This window comes from Apium graveolens, chromosome 3 (assembly GCF_009905375.1).
Source record: "Apium graveolens cultivar Ventura chromosome 3, ASM990537v1, whole genome shotgun sequence".
Taxonomy (NCBI): Eukaryota; Viridiplantae; Streptophyta; class Magnoliopsida; order Apiales; family Apiaceae; genus Apium; species Apium graveolens.
The window spans coordinates 30,699,377-30,716,047 of NC_133649.1; the positions used below are offsets into that span (position 1 = coordinate 30,699,377).

The following is a 16,671-nucleotide window of genomic DNA, read 5'->3' on the forward strand; positions in this document are numbered from 1 at the left end:
GAGTATTGAAGGAGATATGGTAGTTTTAAGTTGCTACTCTGGTTTTGGCCGAGAGCAAGGGAAGAAAAGTGAAATAAAAATGTTTCTAGTTTGATTAAATGATTTGTGTGGTGTTTAGCTTGGTTACTTCCTTTTGTTGTTAATTAGATTGTTACCATGGTAAAAATTGTGTGGCTCACAATCAACCAACCAATCCCTCCATTTGTCATGCTTATGTCACCATGCCTATGTCATCTTTTTCATGTCATCCTCTTACACTTGTCTTCTTCTTGTTGGTGTGATGACATCATCATCCACTAACCTCTTTGATTAACCCCTAATTACTTGGCTAATGACCGCTTATCTGTTATACGGTTCGCTTAACTTTCGTTCTCATTTGAGGGATCATACCTGGGATCTTATTACTTAGGTTCCCATAAACCTTTCTCAATATTTTATATTCCTTTTAAGATCCTCTCTAAAAATCCTTGAATTTAAATCCTTTTTATCATGTTAACTTATACTCAATTCTTTCGGTATCTGGTGGATTTTCGGGAAAAATCAAAGTGTTCGGATTTGAAATCTGACGATCTTTACATACACTTATATACCATATAGAGTAATAATAAGACCTCAGAATATCAATAAAAGAACTTCTACATTGTGTGGCATGAAAAGTTTTTTTATTCAGCATAATCAGCAAAATCACTATTCATAAGGTTTACAAAAACTCCAAATTTTTTAGGGTTATTATACCTTTCGAATTCCTTTCAACCTTCTAGATTGTCCCAGAAAAGTTTTTTTAGCGGGCTTTCCTTTATTGGGCCACATTTTAATGGGATTTTTTCGATTCACTTTCCTTGACTTCGCTATATAAGTGTGGTGAGAGGTAGAGCACCTCATTTAATTTCTCACTCACAAATTTCTCTCAAGTTTCTCTCAAGTTCCTCTCAAAAGAAGGTGATTTCCGATGTTATTTGCCACCGTAGCTCCACCGCCCTCAACCACTTTCTGGGTTTCAAGCCACCTTTTCAGGAATATCAATGGAGGATCACGACCTTGCTAGGATGGCCAAGATGAATACTTTTAAAAGTGGCACCACCAATAAAATATGTTCTCCTTATACTTCTCTTATAGACATGATTAACACTAGAAGGGATGAATATCCATCTCTGTGTGATTTAGATTCTGACAACCGTGGTAATACTTTCCATGAGTTATATGGTACGATAGAAACTTTTAACATGTACAAACTCCCTCCTCACCTTAGAATTACTCCGGCCGCCCCTAGGGATAGGACCTGTAACTGGGAGGGGGATACAATCTTTATTTATCGAGGATCCCTAACCGCAAGTATATTAGGTTCCCGTTTCACGAATTCATTCCATGTCTGCTTGCATATGTTCAAATAAATCCATGTCAGCTTCCTCCTAATGTATGGATAAATATTATTTATTTTATGTTTTTATGTCTTAGGAATAACTTTCCTCTTTCAGTCGCTATTTTAGAAAGATTTTTCAGTTCTATAATAGTGTTGTAACTCAACCGGGGTGGGTTTTAATATGTCAAATGCCCAAAATCACCCACATTTTTTATGGTTACTTTATTGTCGAGAATAACCCAAAATGGAGAGATGAATTTGTTAGGCTGACCTGGGCCGGAGATGATTGGGCCACACTTTTTCGTAGGCCCTTTTTCAAAGTAGTCGATGGTAGCCCTTCTAGCATTAGGTTAACTGATGAGGAGGAGGTCGCTTATCAAGCCCTCATTGTGGATAATGGTCAAACAGACTCCTGGACCATTTTAGAGGAGTTTTCTCTGAAAAAAGTTGGTCTCTCTCAGGCCAATGATAAGGGTACCTTTATCTATTTTTTTTATTTCTTTCTCTTTATCGAAACTTAATTATTTCCATAATTTAATGTTTTTTTTCTTCCTTTTTTATTTTAGCTTGCGAGGCCATTAACAACATTAACAGGCCTAAGGTAGGGGAATTCGGCCGCCAAAAAAGGGCCAAGCTGAACAGGGACCCAAGGAGTAAGCCCGTGCTCGTATCTTCCTAAGGCCTCATGTCCCCGAGGTTGCGCTGGGGGAAGATGTGTATCTTCCACTCAAGGTGCACTCTTTCAGGCCCAACTGGGGCTTCAGAAGAAGTGACACAGTGGTAGGGCCCACCAAACATGCTAAGGATTGCTCCTACCACTCCATAACTCCCCACGAATTTACTGACATTGTTACGGGGAGTGACATTGAGACCATTGAGCTTCTGGGTCCTCAAGCTCAAGCTTTGGTAATATTTCTTTCTTTTCCTTTAACTGTCATCTCCTTTTCATTTTAAACCTGTGTTGAATCCTGCTTCATTTGTGCAGAGTAACACCTACTTCCAGGCGGTGCTTCACCAAGCTAGATCTTGGAAGGGGAACTCAGATGAGTTTGAAAGGGAGATGAAAAAATGGAAAGAGAGGGATTGGATCCTTGAGAAGAAGCTGAAGAACAAGGATGAAGAGTTGTCTAAGGCCCACGCTGAGCTGGTCAAACTCCAGAGTGATAAGGAGATACTCATTGATGATTACATATACTCCAAGAAATTCAGGGATCTGATAAATATTCACGATGAGGATCTCTTTCCCATCCAGTGTACACAAGGTTGGGATGCTGCAATGAAGGCCGTGGCTGAGAAGCACCCTAGCTTGATAGAAGCCAAGGACTTTATTAGTCCTGAACAGCTGGAGACTGAGGACAGCTTAGATGCTATTTTCAACTCCCCTATGCAAGAAGATCGTATCCTAGATCCTAGCACCAATTCTCCTCCTTCCTCCCCAGCAAAGGATACATAGGCTTCTGCTAATCCAGATCAGGGGCACACTGAAGCTGAAAATGATCAGGATGATCCTACTAGGGATGAGTAGATTTTTATGTATTTCTAGATTTATGTGTTATCTTATAACTTTTGAACTCATTACCCTTCGGGTTTTATTTATGTCATTTTGTAAGTACTTTTGAAGTTTCTATTTTTAAGGAAATAGATTATCAACCCGAACTACACAGTTCTAAGAGTCATGCACTGAATAATGGAAATAAGACTGAAAATCAGATAAATATGACAGACTTGAAACAAAACTTAAAAACAGATGGATATGACATACTTTCAAATGTTACTCATGGCATTCTGGTTACCAAAGCACAAATGTTACTAGGTAAACACAGCCTTATCATAACCCGGTTCGCCAAAGTTTGAAATAACTTCAACTTAAGGATATATAATCTGGTTTTCCAAACCTTATACAAAATGGGTTCAACCCTTGATATCAAAAACTAGAATGTGAATCCTACTAAAACTGAGATATAAAATCTTAGGTAAGAAAAGCTTCAAGGTGCTTTTGAATCTTTTTACCACTATAGTAAGTATGAGCTATAGGTAGTAAACTTTCAAATTTTGAGCATGCTAAGTCCGAGGTACTTCTTCTCCATCCAGGGTCTCCAATTTGTAAGATCCTCTTCCTTAAACATTCTTAACCTTATATGGCCTTTCCCAATTCGGGGAGAGTTTTCCTTTCTGGCCTGCAAATAATCTGAGTGAAGTTCCCCTAATCTACTTGCCAATCATGGAGATGCCTCAGGTAAGTGAGGTAAACATTTCTGTCTCTGCTACTTCTCTAACACAAGTTTTTTTGCAAACAATTGTGGCTATGACATCTGTAAGTTTGCCGTAATAGATGCCTACCCAAGCCACTAAACCAAAAATTTCAAATCCAAGTCTCAAAGACACCACTCTAGTTCCTCTCAAAAGGGACTAGTTTCAAAAACTACCAAAACTTCAGAGGGGAGTGTAAAGGGAAGTGAGGCTGGTGAGGGACATGGTGAACAACAAAGAAGCCCTAATAATAAGGAGAGAGAGTATGTATAACCCATCCTAGCCACACTGCAGTTTCCCAACAAACTGTACTGATTAATAAGGAATCTAACTCATTACTAGTTACATCCTCCCAAAAGAATCTGACTTTCGAACAAAGCTCTCAACCAAGAGCACAAGCCAAAAGAGTTAAGGACACAGACCTACCTCAAACTTACACAAGAAAGAAGAAATCTAAAACACAGGGGGATACACAGGGTACACACACTGTGCAAACTGCAATCAAAGACTCAGTTAATTATAGCACATTCTCAAAGTCAGATTGATGTGGCTCCAATAAATGTGGAGTCACAACCAAAATCTCTTACCATAGAAGCACCTCACATACAAAACTCACCCACTAACTCTTTGGATGTGGACATGATTCACACATCAATTCCCGATTCTCCATCTTTAACTCTAATGGAGAAGCCAAAATCTCAAGTAAGTGAGCATCATCTTTTGGATGATTTGTTGGCTCACTTGCCATTTCTTTCTGATTCTACTGGGAAATCTGTGCAAAATCTCAAATCAATCACCACAGATTCTACAGTAGTTTCAACTCCAAACTCTATCATTTCTACTCTCTCGACGAATATTCTTCATCCATCGACTAGTGATTGTATCTCGACGGATGTGCTTAACAAAAATCATCTGTTGAATATCTCAACTACGATCTCGACATATGTCTCTCATCGATTGAATATCACTGCACCACTTGAAATTTCAACAATTGTTACAACTGTAAATGATCTAGTAGTTGTACAATCACTATTCGGATTGAGGGAAGGGAGTGAACAAAGTGAGAGGCTGAGTTGCTCTCAGGCAAAGGAGAGGAAAAGCATCAACACAGGTAAGCTATTTCTTCCAGCTTGGAAAAAGTGAGTGAAAGGAGTCCCACCTTAGATGGTGAAGGTAAGGGTATGAGGGTGGGATGCCAAGGGGAGCCCTTGATGCAAAAATAGAGAGAAAATGAGAGAAAAGCAAGTATAGGTGATATAAGGGTGGCAACCATTACTAGTGAGTCAACGAATGTCAGTGATGCAGAAAAGGAGAGACTATATCAGCAAGAATATCAAACTATTATAAATTCTATCTCTTTGGATGCTGAGACATTTACTCATCCTGTCCTAGCATTTATGCTAAGGGCAAGGAGGAGGATGAGAAGATATTGAACTTCGTGCACACAATAACCTTTATACTGAGGGCCATCAATGCCATGTCTTCCATAGGTGGTGATGATTTTGAGTATCCCTCATGTGGTTCTGAAGACTCTTTTGGGGATGATGGTGAGGATGATGAAGGAGAGGGAATGGATATAGGGGGGTATAGACATTCCATCATGTATGCAACACAAGGAATGTAATTACTGACATCTCCAAACCACATTTTTCAAGTTCATTCATGACACCCAAAGTGAAATTCAAGCAACCACAAGTGCCAGCACCAAAAGTCTACTCAAAGCCCATCTGAAGTCTCTACAATTGCACAAGATTCAAGCTCTAAAACATAGTCAAGATGTGACAAAAATAAAAACACAAATTGCACAAGTCAAGAAGGACATCACTGTAAAAATAGAGTCTACCCTTCCTGACACTACGATAAGAGACATTAACAGGCAACTCAGGAAGGACTCTGACTTAAGTAGCAAGGTTGATTCTTTGGATACTAGGCTAAAAGCACTAGAAGGTTCAATCACTAAGATCCAGATCAACCAAGTTCACCAGAAACTCCTTCTTTAGAAATTATTGGTTGCACAAACCTCAAACCCTGCTCAACTTGATGCTAACAAAAAGGGGGAGAAAGATGCATTTGTCCCAGTCAGTAAATGGGAGAAAAATGCACTTACCCAAGGCAGTGAAGGGGAGAAAGATGTGCATATTCAAGTCAGTAAAGTAATTGTTCCAGTAATTACCTTCACTAAGCCTCCAGTTCTGGATAGCATTGACTTGATCAAGATAGCAGCAGATGAACTAGAGCAGAAAGAGAAATGGGAGAAGTTTGATGAGAAAATTGAGAAGAACTTTGGTCCAATTGAGAAACAAGACAAAGATGTGAAAAATTTTACTCAATTGAGACCAATTTCAATCAATGAAGTGAGCTTAGGGAATTTGGAAAAGGGTCAACCCTCAACAAGAAGCCCTCTACATGATAATGTGATTTTAGCCAAAGAAAAACTACTCAAAGAATTCAACCAAAAATCCATTGGACCTAGTCTATGCAACTCCCAAGCCTGATGAAGAGAAGCTGCTTGGTAGATCTATTGCTTATCACAAAGATCCCAGAGACTCAGTCTTGAAAAAGAGAATTGCTAAAGTCTACAGGAATGGCAATTTGATCTGTGTGATGGCTGGACATCCACAATTTGCAGAATCTAAGAAATAGGTAAAGGTGAGGCTCAAACAACCGAAAAGGCAAGTCACCTTAGATGCCAAGAACCAAACTAAGAAGCCTGCAACCACAAAAACTGAGATGCTTACTGTAATAGCTGAGTTTGTGAATGAAGAAAAGCAAGAGGAGCCAAGACAGAAAATTAGAAAAAGAGTGAGAAAGGAAGCTAGATTTTGGAGAAGAAAAGGATGAAGAATATGAACCTGAGTCTACCTAGTTTACAACTACAAATCAATCAAGCTTTCCCACTATGAAGCAAGCTGAAACCAAGGTCTATGAAGATGTGAATTTTTATGATGAGCTAATAATTCCAAAGGATGAATGAATATACTGGGAAAACCTACCTATCCCTGATCTATACTTTCCAATTTCAACTATCTCAGCTAAAAGAAGAAAATCCAAACCAAGCAAGCTAGTCAAATCAGTTCCATTGAAATCCAAAAATCTATCCAAACCCAAACCAACTGTCAACAAGGGAGATCAAATCTATATATCTGACATTAAGGAGTTCTCTGACATCAATCTTTACCTGGATTAGCTAGATGAAGTTAGGGATATTGATGCTTATAAAAGACTTCTAGAAAGATTGGTGCTCAGATACAAGGGTGGAAAAGAGCTAACTTGGCCTCTTTACAGAATTCTCAATGAAGGCTTCTCTGTCTTAGTGAAGATATTCTCCTCAATAAAGAAGAACTTTGGGTTCAACATTATTTCCAAAAGGGAGATACTGAACATAATTGAGAAGATTAGAGATAGTTGGAGAGACCTAAATGCACTCCCAAGAGTCTTAACTATCCCCTACAATGAAGATAGAGAGCATTTGAGGCCATACTAGATAATGGAGTTTAAAGATGAGAAAAAACACAAGAAGATTCTTCAGATTAGAAGATCAGCTAAAAATAGCAAGCAATGAAACTCTCATGGTGATGCAAGAGAAGCTGGATCATGCTAACGAAGATGAATCTTAATTCTACAGGCAACTTCAACACCAGATTGAAGAAAACAATGAGAAACTGGGATAGAAGACTAGACATTCAAGGAAATAAGATAAATTTGCTCAGTCTAAAGAAGCACCTTGAAAATAGCTTGTGAGATTTTCTATGAACCTTCCTCGGTATAATTTTCAAATAAACTGCATCACTTGTTAATTTTATCTACTATTAATGAGTCTATTTATAAGGTGTTTTGTTATCATCAAATTTCTCTTAATTTATGCCTTAATTCCAGTAGACATAAATTGGGGGAGATTGTTAGGAATATGTCATAGGCTTGATGATAAGTTCACCAAAACACCTTAGTAGATTTAATTTAATATATTTATAGCTCTCGACGGATGATAACTTTAACATCCATTGAAAGAGTAGCTTATGTATCAATGAGTTTTGTAACACATTCCTGCATTCTACAATACCTTAGATATCTAGAAGTTTTAGGATATTCAAAGTCATGTTGACTACTAGTTTGATATGCAAAATAGGTTGGCTAATTGTAAATATTAGATGCCTTGTAATTTTGCATAAATAAAATAGAGTTAACTGTTATGAAAGACTTTCAATAGATGATTCTACAAGGTTTCCACAGATGACCCAAGTCATATTCAATGGATGATCTAATGAAGCTTTGACGGATGATTTAATAAAATTTCAACGGATGATCCAATGAAGTTTCAACAGATGTTCTAATTCAAATTGCAGTTGATAGTGAATTGACAGTCACGTGAGTTGATTAGATGCAAATGAAATATAGCAGCCTATTTACAGGTTTTAGAGAACAAATAACCATTTCCAATTTCCATGCTAATTTGAAGATATTCAAAGATACTGGATGGAGAAATGAAGAAGGATGTAATTAGACTAAAACACTTTTGTCTTATTAGTTTTTCTTTTATAATGTAACTTGGTGATATATAAACCAAAAGTAGCTAGTAGAAAATAATGTACTTGAATTAGAGAAATATATAAGGTTGTATCTGTGAAGAGTTTCTCTGTTCTTTGTAATTCTACTTTTAAGCAGTTGTGTACAATCTTTGTATCACAAAGTTCTCGATCTTATATATATCTCTGGTGGAAAAAGCTCAATCTACCAAAAAGATTTTAAATACTTTTATTTAATTACTTTGTGCTTGATTACATCAATATTTTTATTCCGCACATTTGCTTAATCAAACACTATTATATATTTGAGATATAATAGTTCTTGAAATCGAAAAGAAACCAGAATTACATTCAACCCCTCTTCTATAATTCTTTGTTAGATTGTTTAGAAGGCGGAGTTGTTTCTTTTAATTCCTTTTCATTGTCCACATCAGCAAGTTCTTGCTTTATGATAAACTCCTCTTAACTGAAATTTACTTCACATGCTTTGAAGGTTGGTAAGCCAACCTTTCTTAGCATCGCGGGGACATCTTTATTTACAATTGCTTTTCCCTTGTCACCTTCAACTTTCTTGTTGTTGTTCAATGCATCATAATCCAAGCCAATAGCTATGTTAGCACATGGCTTGTTCTTCTCATGGTACTGACCCACTAGCTGAGATGCATTTCTGAATGATTTCAGTTTCTCCTCATTCTTCTCTATCTTTTCTCTTAACACAACTTCTATTTCACTAGCACACTTTAGCTTGTTCTTTAGATATTCATTATCTTGCTTGACTATCTCAAGCTCCACAAGAAGTTGCTCAAACTTTTGTTTCTCACTCTCAAGCTTCTCATTAGCTTTTGATAACCTAATGACCTCGTCAGTAGCTGCTACCATTCTAGTATGGATGTGGAACATTTCTATGCTCATCTTTTCAGCAGTCTCCTTATATTGACTTTTATTTAAATCAGTAGTGCTAAGAGTTGGTACTTGTGTTTTTTATGAGGATGACTCTCCTTGCTCCAACGCCATGAGTGCATAGTTTCCTACTTCCTCATCATCATCATCATCATTATCTAAATCATCCCAACTCTTTCCTTCTGCAATATAAGCTTTACCTTGTTGTTTTCTTAGAAGAGCCTCATACTTTTCCTCCAATTCAATATAGGCCTTGTCCTTTTTCACTTTTTTTGGCTTTCTACATTCTGAGGCAAAGTGGCCCAATTCATCATAATTGAAACATCTAATTTTTGATCTGTCAACAGATCCAGTCTTGTAGTCACTTTGGCCACCAGAGTTGTTCTGAGTTTTTCCTTTCCGGCTGCTGTCCTTGTTGAATGTTTGTCCTTTATTTTGAAGAACTTTGGCTTCTTTACTCTAATGTTAGAGAATTTCCTTGCTAAGTAAGCTATGGATTGATCTAATTCATCTAGTTCATCCAAGGTATAAAATTCATCTTCTTCAAGTTCAAGAATAACTTGCTTCTGTGGTTCCTTGTTCTTTTGCTCATTACTTGAAACAACCGGAGTCTAGATTTCTTGGTCATCATCAGATGACTGGTGGTCATTAACAACTAAAGCACTTGATTCATGAACAATGTGCCCTTGACCATCTCTTTAAGGTTTTCTTTGGATCATTTCCAATACATAGGTTTTTAAAATACCATATAATACCTTTAGTGTCATTCTGCTCAAGTTTATCCCTTCTCTTATAGCTGAAATCTTCTGTTCTAGATGGTTAGGAAGGGTGAGCAAAAACTTCAAGTTAACCTCCTTCGCTTCATAGTATTTGTCATGAAGCTGCAAGTCATTAATCAGCTTATTGAATCTTTCAAAAACATCAGTTATACTCTCCTTTGGTTTAGCCATAAAACCCTCATACTGAGATACCAAGATCCTCCTTTGATTTGACCTAACTTCCTTTCTTCTCCCACATATAATTTCTATTTTCTCCCAGATCTGTTTGGATGTGTCACAGTTGATAATGTTAATGTACATTACATTGTCAAGTGACTCTATCAGAATTAGTTTTAAGCCACTATCCAGAGAGACTTTCTCTTTTTTAATCTCAGAGTACTTTGAGGGATCCTTTGGAGCATAATGAGCTGGAATGACCATGTCTCCATCTGTAGATTCCTCAACTCTTTCCATGGGAGTGAAAGGGTCATTCTTGATAATTTGAACATATAATGGGTTGGCCATCTTTATAAACAGCAACATCTTCTATTTCCATAATGTATAGCTGGCTTTGTCAAAGGCTGGTATCTTAATACTACTTAGCTTCTATGTATTCATTCTTCGAAGATCTTTAATCTGTTTGCTTTCATATTTTGCTCTGATACCACTTGTTAGGTAATGAATACAACATCAGGGGGGTGAATCTTTTTCAGATATTTTTAAGGCTTTTTGAATATTTGTAACTTGGTTAACAAAGCACATTAGAAATGCAATAATATTATGTTAGCTGGAATAAAATAGTGCACACAATATTTCAAAACTCACTTAATTTTGTATTAAAATCAAGCTAGTGTTTTGCTACAAATCCTGGTTTCTTTGTAAGTAAAGAACTCAGCTTCTTTTTTAGAGTTATAAGAAAAACTAGATATGTTTGTTATAATTTAAAAGAAAAGGACCAGTGTTTACTTTATAGATTAGTTAACACAGGTTTACACAACATGGAATAGAATTTACTAAACCTTACTTTAAGTTATCTCTAAAGGTTTCCATTTCTAGCTTAGTGTATCTTTGCAAATCGTGTAGGTCTGTGACTTTCCTTTTTCATGTAATCTGGGCCTTTGATCTTGCACTCTTCAAGCTGCTTTTGTAGACTTTTTAATCTAATTGATTAGATTGTTTGTTGATTGATAATCTTGAATATTTAACTTGCCTGCATTTTGTATTTCAGGATCATATTGAGATCTCCAGTTTGATCTATAGAGTACTGACATCTCGATAAGTATAATGGCTTATCGAGATCTCTTAGTTCTCTATAAGTGTCTTTGACTTGTCGAGGTCTCTGTGTTCTCTATAAGTGAACTTTTCTTGTCGAGGTCTCCAAATTTCTGCATGTAGAAATGACTTATCAATATCTCTGAGATCTCTATAAGAATTTTGACTTGATGATATCTCTGAGATCTCTAATGAGAAAATTGACCTGTCGATATCTTTGATCTTCATAACTTCTTTTTGACTTTTCGATATCTCTGAGTTCTCTAATGCAGAAATGACTTGTCAATATCTCAGAGATCACTATATACAGTTTGACTTGTAGATATCTCTGAGATCTCTAATGATAATTTGACTTGTCGATATCTCCAATCTCCATATCTTCATTTGGCTTGTCGATATCTCTGAGACTTCTCTATAAGCTAGTTTGGACTTCTCGATAAGTCATTCTAGAGTTCTCGAATGACTTCTCTATATGACTTGATATGTGACTTGTAGATATCTTGACTTGGAACATGTTTCCTAAAACAGAGTTATTCAACTCCAAGCTTCTTCGTAATTTCTCTGAGGCGTGATCTTCTTGAGCTTCTTCCAGAGTTTATTATTAGGCTTGAGACTGTTTACAGAAAAATACTCCATTCTAATTTTTAACATTCTTACAGACTCAAGTAATATAATACAAAATACAAATTTAGATTATCATACAACTAATTCTTAGGGTTGTTAGTTTGACTTAGTCTTTATCAAAAATTACAATTATCTTATATTCTTCTAAATGTATTATCATCATTCGTAATATTCTCCAAAAGTTTCTATAACATATTTCATTAAGATTTTTTAAAACAACTTACCATCATAATATTTTCATAAAACTTACCATCTTGATATTCACCTAATTTTGTTTATACCATTTCTTCTATTTCTCCAAAAATTAACTTACTATATTATATTTTCCTAAACTTTTTCTTTTAATTTTTACACTATAAAATATTACAAAGACACACTGCAAGAAAACTATTAATATACATCACCCATTTAACATCGGTTGTATTAGCAACTGATGTTATTGACATTTTTAACATCACTAATTTGAAAAGTGATGTTAAAGTGGTTTTTAGATATCATCTATAGGTAAAACTGATGTCTAAACTACGTTTTAAAAAAACTAAAAAAAACACCCTGATATGTTTCCCCCTCTAATAAAAATAATTCCACCTTGAAATTTATTTCATTTCTCCACCTCCCTCAAAATACTTCGCCCCTTTTCAGTCCTCTCTCTCTCTCTCTCATTCCCCCTCCTCATTCTCCACCCATATCTCTCTTTACCTTGAACAGTAAGTCAAAACCCTAACTTACTAATTTGATACCTTATCATTAACCCCTAATCAAACTGTAACTTTCCATTACATAAACTCTAGCTTTTCTTTTCAATTAAATCGGTCGATTTGTGTCAATTAGGTGTAAAGGAAGTTTCATTCAGTAGATTTGTGTTGTTATATTGCTCGAATCTCGCTGAATTAGTAAGTGCATTTCTATTTTCATTACAAATTTCAAATTTTGGGTTCTAATTCATTTTATTTAAAAGATTTGTTGATTTTTTGGCTTGGGTCATGTACAGAGTAAGTTATTTCTAAATATTAGTGGTTCTCTTGGTATCTTTTTCTTGTAATTGATATTTATCTCTACGTATTTTTCAAAAGTGTTTTTATTTGTTTCTTGTTATTTTTCTATGTGTGTATATACAAGGCATGTACGTTTCTTTGTGTATATGTTTTTTTATTCTATTAGTGCTCTTTTGTTTTTATATTATAGTGTTGTGTTAATGTTTTTTTGCATTCAGATATTTCATGTTTGTGAACTTTGAATTCACTCTCTTTTTTCTTGTTATTATTTTCTTTTGTGATGATATATTTTTGAGTTTTTATTAGAAAGTGTGTGATTCAAATGCCCTGACAAAAAGTAGTTGGTAACTTTTTTTATGAGGTTACTTCAAGGAAAGACTAATTCAACTCACCATGCCCGTGGTTTCCAGCTTCGCTACTTGTCGGTAAGGTTCTTATTTTTAGTGAAAGTAATAGAAGATGCATTTTTTGTGCTAAATACGTTTTTGGATACATTCTTAGCGGAGTAATGATAACAAACTTGAATTGGTCATTCTCAATCAATCAGAGGTAACAGTTCTGTTGCTTGGTACATTTGGATATTTTCCCCAGCAGGTGGAGCAAGATCCTAAAAATTTGCTCTATTAGAGGTACATTCTTTTAGAGGTACTCATCCTGGTAGTATATGATTTTCATATTTTATTTTTTACTCCTGGCCAGTTTTTCCATACTTTCCGTATTTAGTTCTAGCTATTTCTCGTATTTTGTACTTTGGATAAAAAAAACTCTTTACTCATATATAAAATAGACGGGGTACTTCTCATCAGATTAGGGTTTCTGTACGGAATTCCTTACAAACACTCGATGATAAAAAACTAATGACATGTTTATTATGGTTTGACAAGGATTTGGTTACTAGCAAATGGTCTCAATTTGTATTTGTCATATGGTCGTTTACAAGCTCTATTGTATTGGTATCCAAGATGGTTCTTTTGCGAAAGAAATATTTATCAATAGAACGAACTTCTAACATATCAACGATTACCATCACAATGCTCTTTTTCCAAGGGATGTCATAATGGAGGTGCTGATGCTATCAATACTAAAAATTTCATTTTGACTTGATAATATTGTATATTTGACAATTATGTTTTTGATTTTGTCAATATTGTATATTCAAATGCTTTGTATAAGTTTGATAATAATAATCAAATTTTTGGTCCTTTATATGTGTCTGATTTTACTTATTTTTGTTTTTTATATTTTTGGTCCATGAAAATGTGTGTATATATATTATTATAATATAATAGTTAAATATGTAAACACAGACATCGGTTATGACTGATGTCTTAATATGTCTAACACATAGTTTCTGTTTACATGAGTGTTGGATTATAGTTTAATTGATATTGTTTCTTGTATTCTACCTGATATCGTACTATATATAATACATCAGTTACTTAGTTAGAAATGATGTATTATATAGTATTTCATATTGGCCCTGAACCGATGTCAAAATTAGAGACTTTTAACATCACCCACCTAGACATCGGTTTTCGATATTTTTAACATCGGCCCAGAACTGATGTCTATTGATGTTTTTCGAGTAGTGACAAGAATCTATAAATATTTATCACGATTCATAATATTCTCCTAAGGTTTCTAGTACATCTTCCATTAATATATTTGATATCTACTTACCATCATAATACTCACCTAAAACTTCTCTTTTCTCTTTAAATCAACTTACAATGTTGATATTCTCCTAAAATTATTATTTTGAATTCCATCATTCTCTTTCTCCTAAAATCAACCACTATTTTTTTTTTTTGATTTTTAGCCAATAAGATATTATAAAGACAAGTATCTATAAATAATTTTTTAAACCATTTCTCATGTTTCTCCAAAAATCAACTTACAATATTATATTTTCCCAATTTGTTTTTTTATTTTTTTAGCAATAAAGTACATAAACATCCCTAGATGTTTTCCAGGCCTTGATTACCTCTTGCTCACTTTCTAACTGTTTAGAAAGAATTTCTACTTTCTTAACAGCTTCTTCTAGTTCACTTTCAACAGTCAAGCATTTAAGTTTAATCTTTTCAAGCTCAATTACCTGATTCTCTAACACAGCATTCCTATCACTTAAAAACACATTATTCTCTTAGATCCTAGTGTTTTCTTTAGCTAGTGATTTAAGGGAAACACGCAAATGATATAATTCATTGGACATATCATTTATGGCTTCATTGCATTCATGTTTAGAAATCTGAGAGAGATCAGTAGTAATTACCTGGTTGCTTGATGAACTAGTTTCATTTTCATCAGAATTAGCCATCAGGGCTAGGTTGACATATTCCATATCATCATCTTCATTGACCCCATCTGATATTGCTTCAATCTATTTTTATAATTTTTTCAAAATTTTACATTAAATAGAAGGGTTTATCACACTTTGACCCTTAAAGTTTCACCAAAAATACACAGGAATCCTCAAAGTAAAAAAACATATCTCCGCGCCATTGAAGTATGGATTTTGTCCGTTCAGCCTTATTTCTGGTTCCCAAATATGTAAAGATGTACAAATATGCATACTTCTAGGCCTACTCTGTTTATGTGTAAAGATGTACAAATATCCATAATTTTAGGCCTAGTCTGTTTTTTTCAATAACTTCTTCTCCTTTTATTCTTCGTCAAATGATGTAGACTTCTGTGTTGAAATGTTATTTTATTTTATGGTTTACTACTAGTAAAACTATAGTTAAGTCTATTGGCCTCTTATTGCAACAATTCCTTTGGTCATTTCACATGAAGGAGCAAGTGGACAGTACCATGGGTCTACTGATTTAGCAAATAAATAAGCTACCAAATGGGAATGAGGTTCTTGATTGTCAATTTCAAATGACGAAGGAACCACAACTGCTTAAACTTTCAATAACCTAAAATAAAACATCCCAGAATTTCAAAATGTTATCATATCTTATGCTTGTAGCTTTTAACTTTCTGTCAATGAATCACATTGCACACTCATAATAGTTATGTTTTTAAATATTTATGGCAACCGTGATTTTAAAGTCTCAGCAAAACGCATCATTGTCGGAATCCTAGAAAAAGTTGTAGGAAACCATTTATTAATTTCTAGCTTTAATTTAGGGACCAAACATAAAAATTTAGTTGGATTTTGATGTTATGAGTAATTTCAACTTAATAAACTACATGGTTCGTAATCATTTGGATGGCATAATTACTTGAATTCACCATTCTTGCTCTTGTCATTAAAAAATTATATAGTAAAAATAATGTGAAGTCAGGATCTGTAGCATGTACTCTATGGTTCACCACCTTATTAATTCTGCCCTTAATGCTTCTAACGAGTTTGTTAATATTCTCTGACCCCATATTCCATAAGGCATCCTACCTAGTATAAAAGAAGGATTTGGATGTGATAGATGTTGTTGTCTACGACTTGAGCAAAGATAGTTAAAATAATCGGACATGAAAGAAAGTCATGATTCAGTCTTCAACTAGTGTGGTTCTTATAAATTTTAAGGAGATGAAAGACAACTACAAATTTCTTAATGAGATTGAGGACGAAATCAGTGACATTCAATACCTTAAATTCCTTAAATTCCTCACTGGTGCTACAGAGTTTATATCAAAGCTATAAGCATTCAAGATACCTGTCTATCTAAAGCTTTTTCAGAATGAGTTCATGACTCAAGCATGAGACTTCTACGTTGATCTATATATGGAATTAAACCTCTTTGCTGTTGGTTATGTAGTTAATGGAACTGAATATGTATTCTACACTACAAACACACGTTATTTTCTTAAAAAGAGCAATGAACAAGAGAAATGAAATATTTTTGCTGAATGTGTTAATTTGTACAAATGAACATATTTCAAGGGCTAAGTTATAAGAATAAATAAGGAAATTACTTATTTACCCTCAGCTGATACAACTAAAACTGTTTCTGAACGGAAAAAGTGTCGGGATGTACAAAAGCCAT

General features: G+C 34.7%; 1 pseudogene; it reads left to right on the forward strand.

Annotated features, from left to right (window-relative positions):
• The first annotated feature begins 3,581 nt into the window (after positions 1 to 3,581).
• Positions 3,582 to 16,671, forward strand: part of LOC141714065 (putative serine/threonine-protein kinase PBL10) — a 34,519-nt pseudogene continuing 21,429 nt past the window's right edge.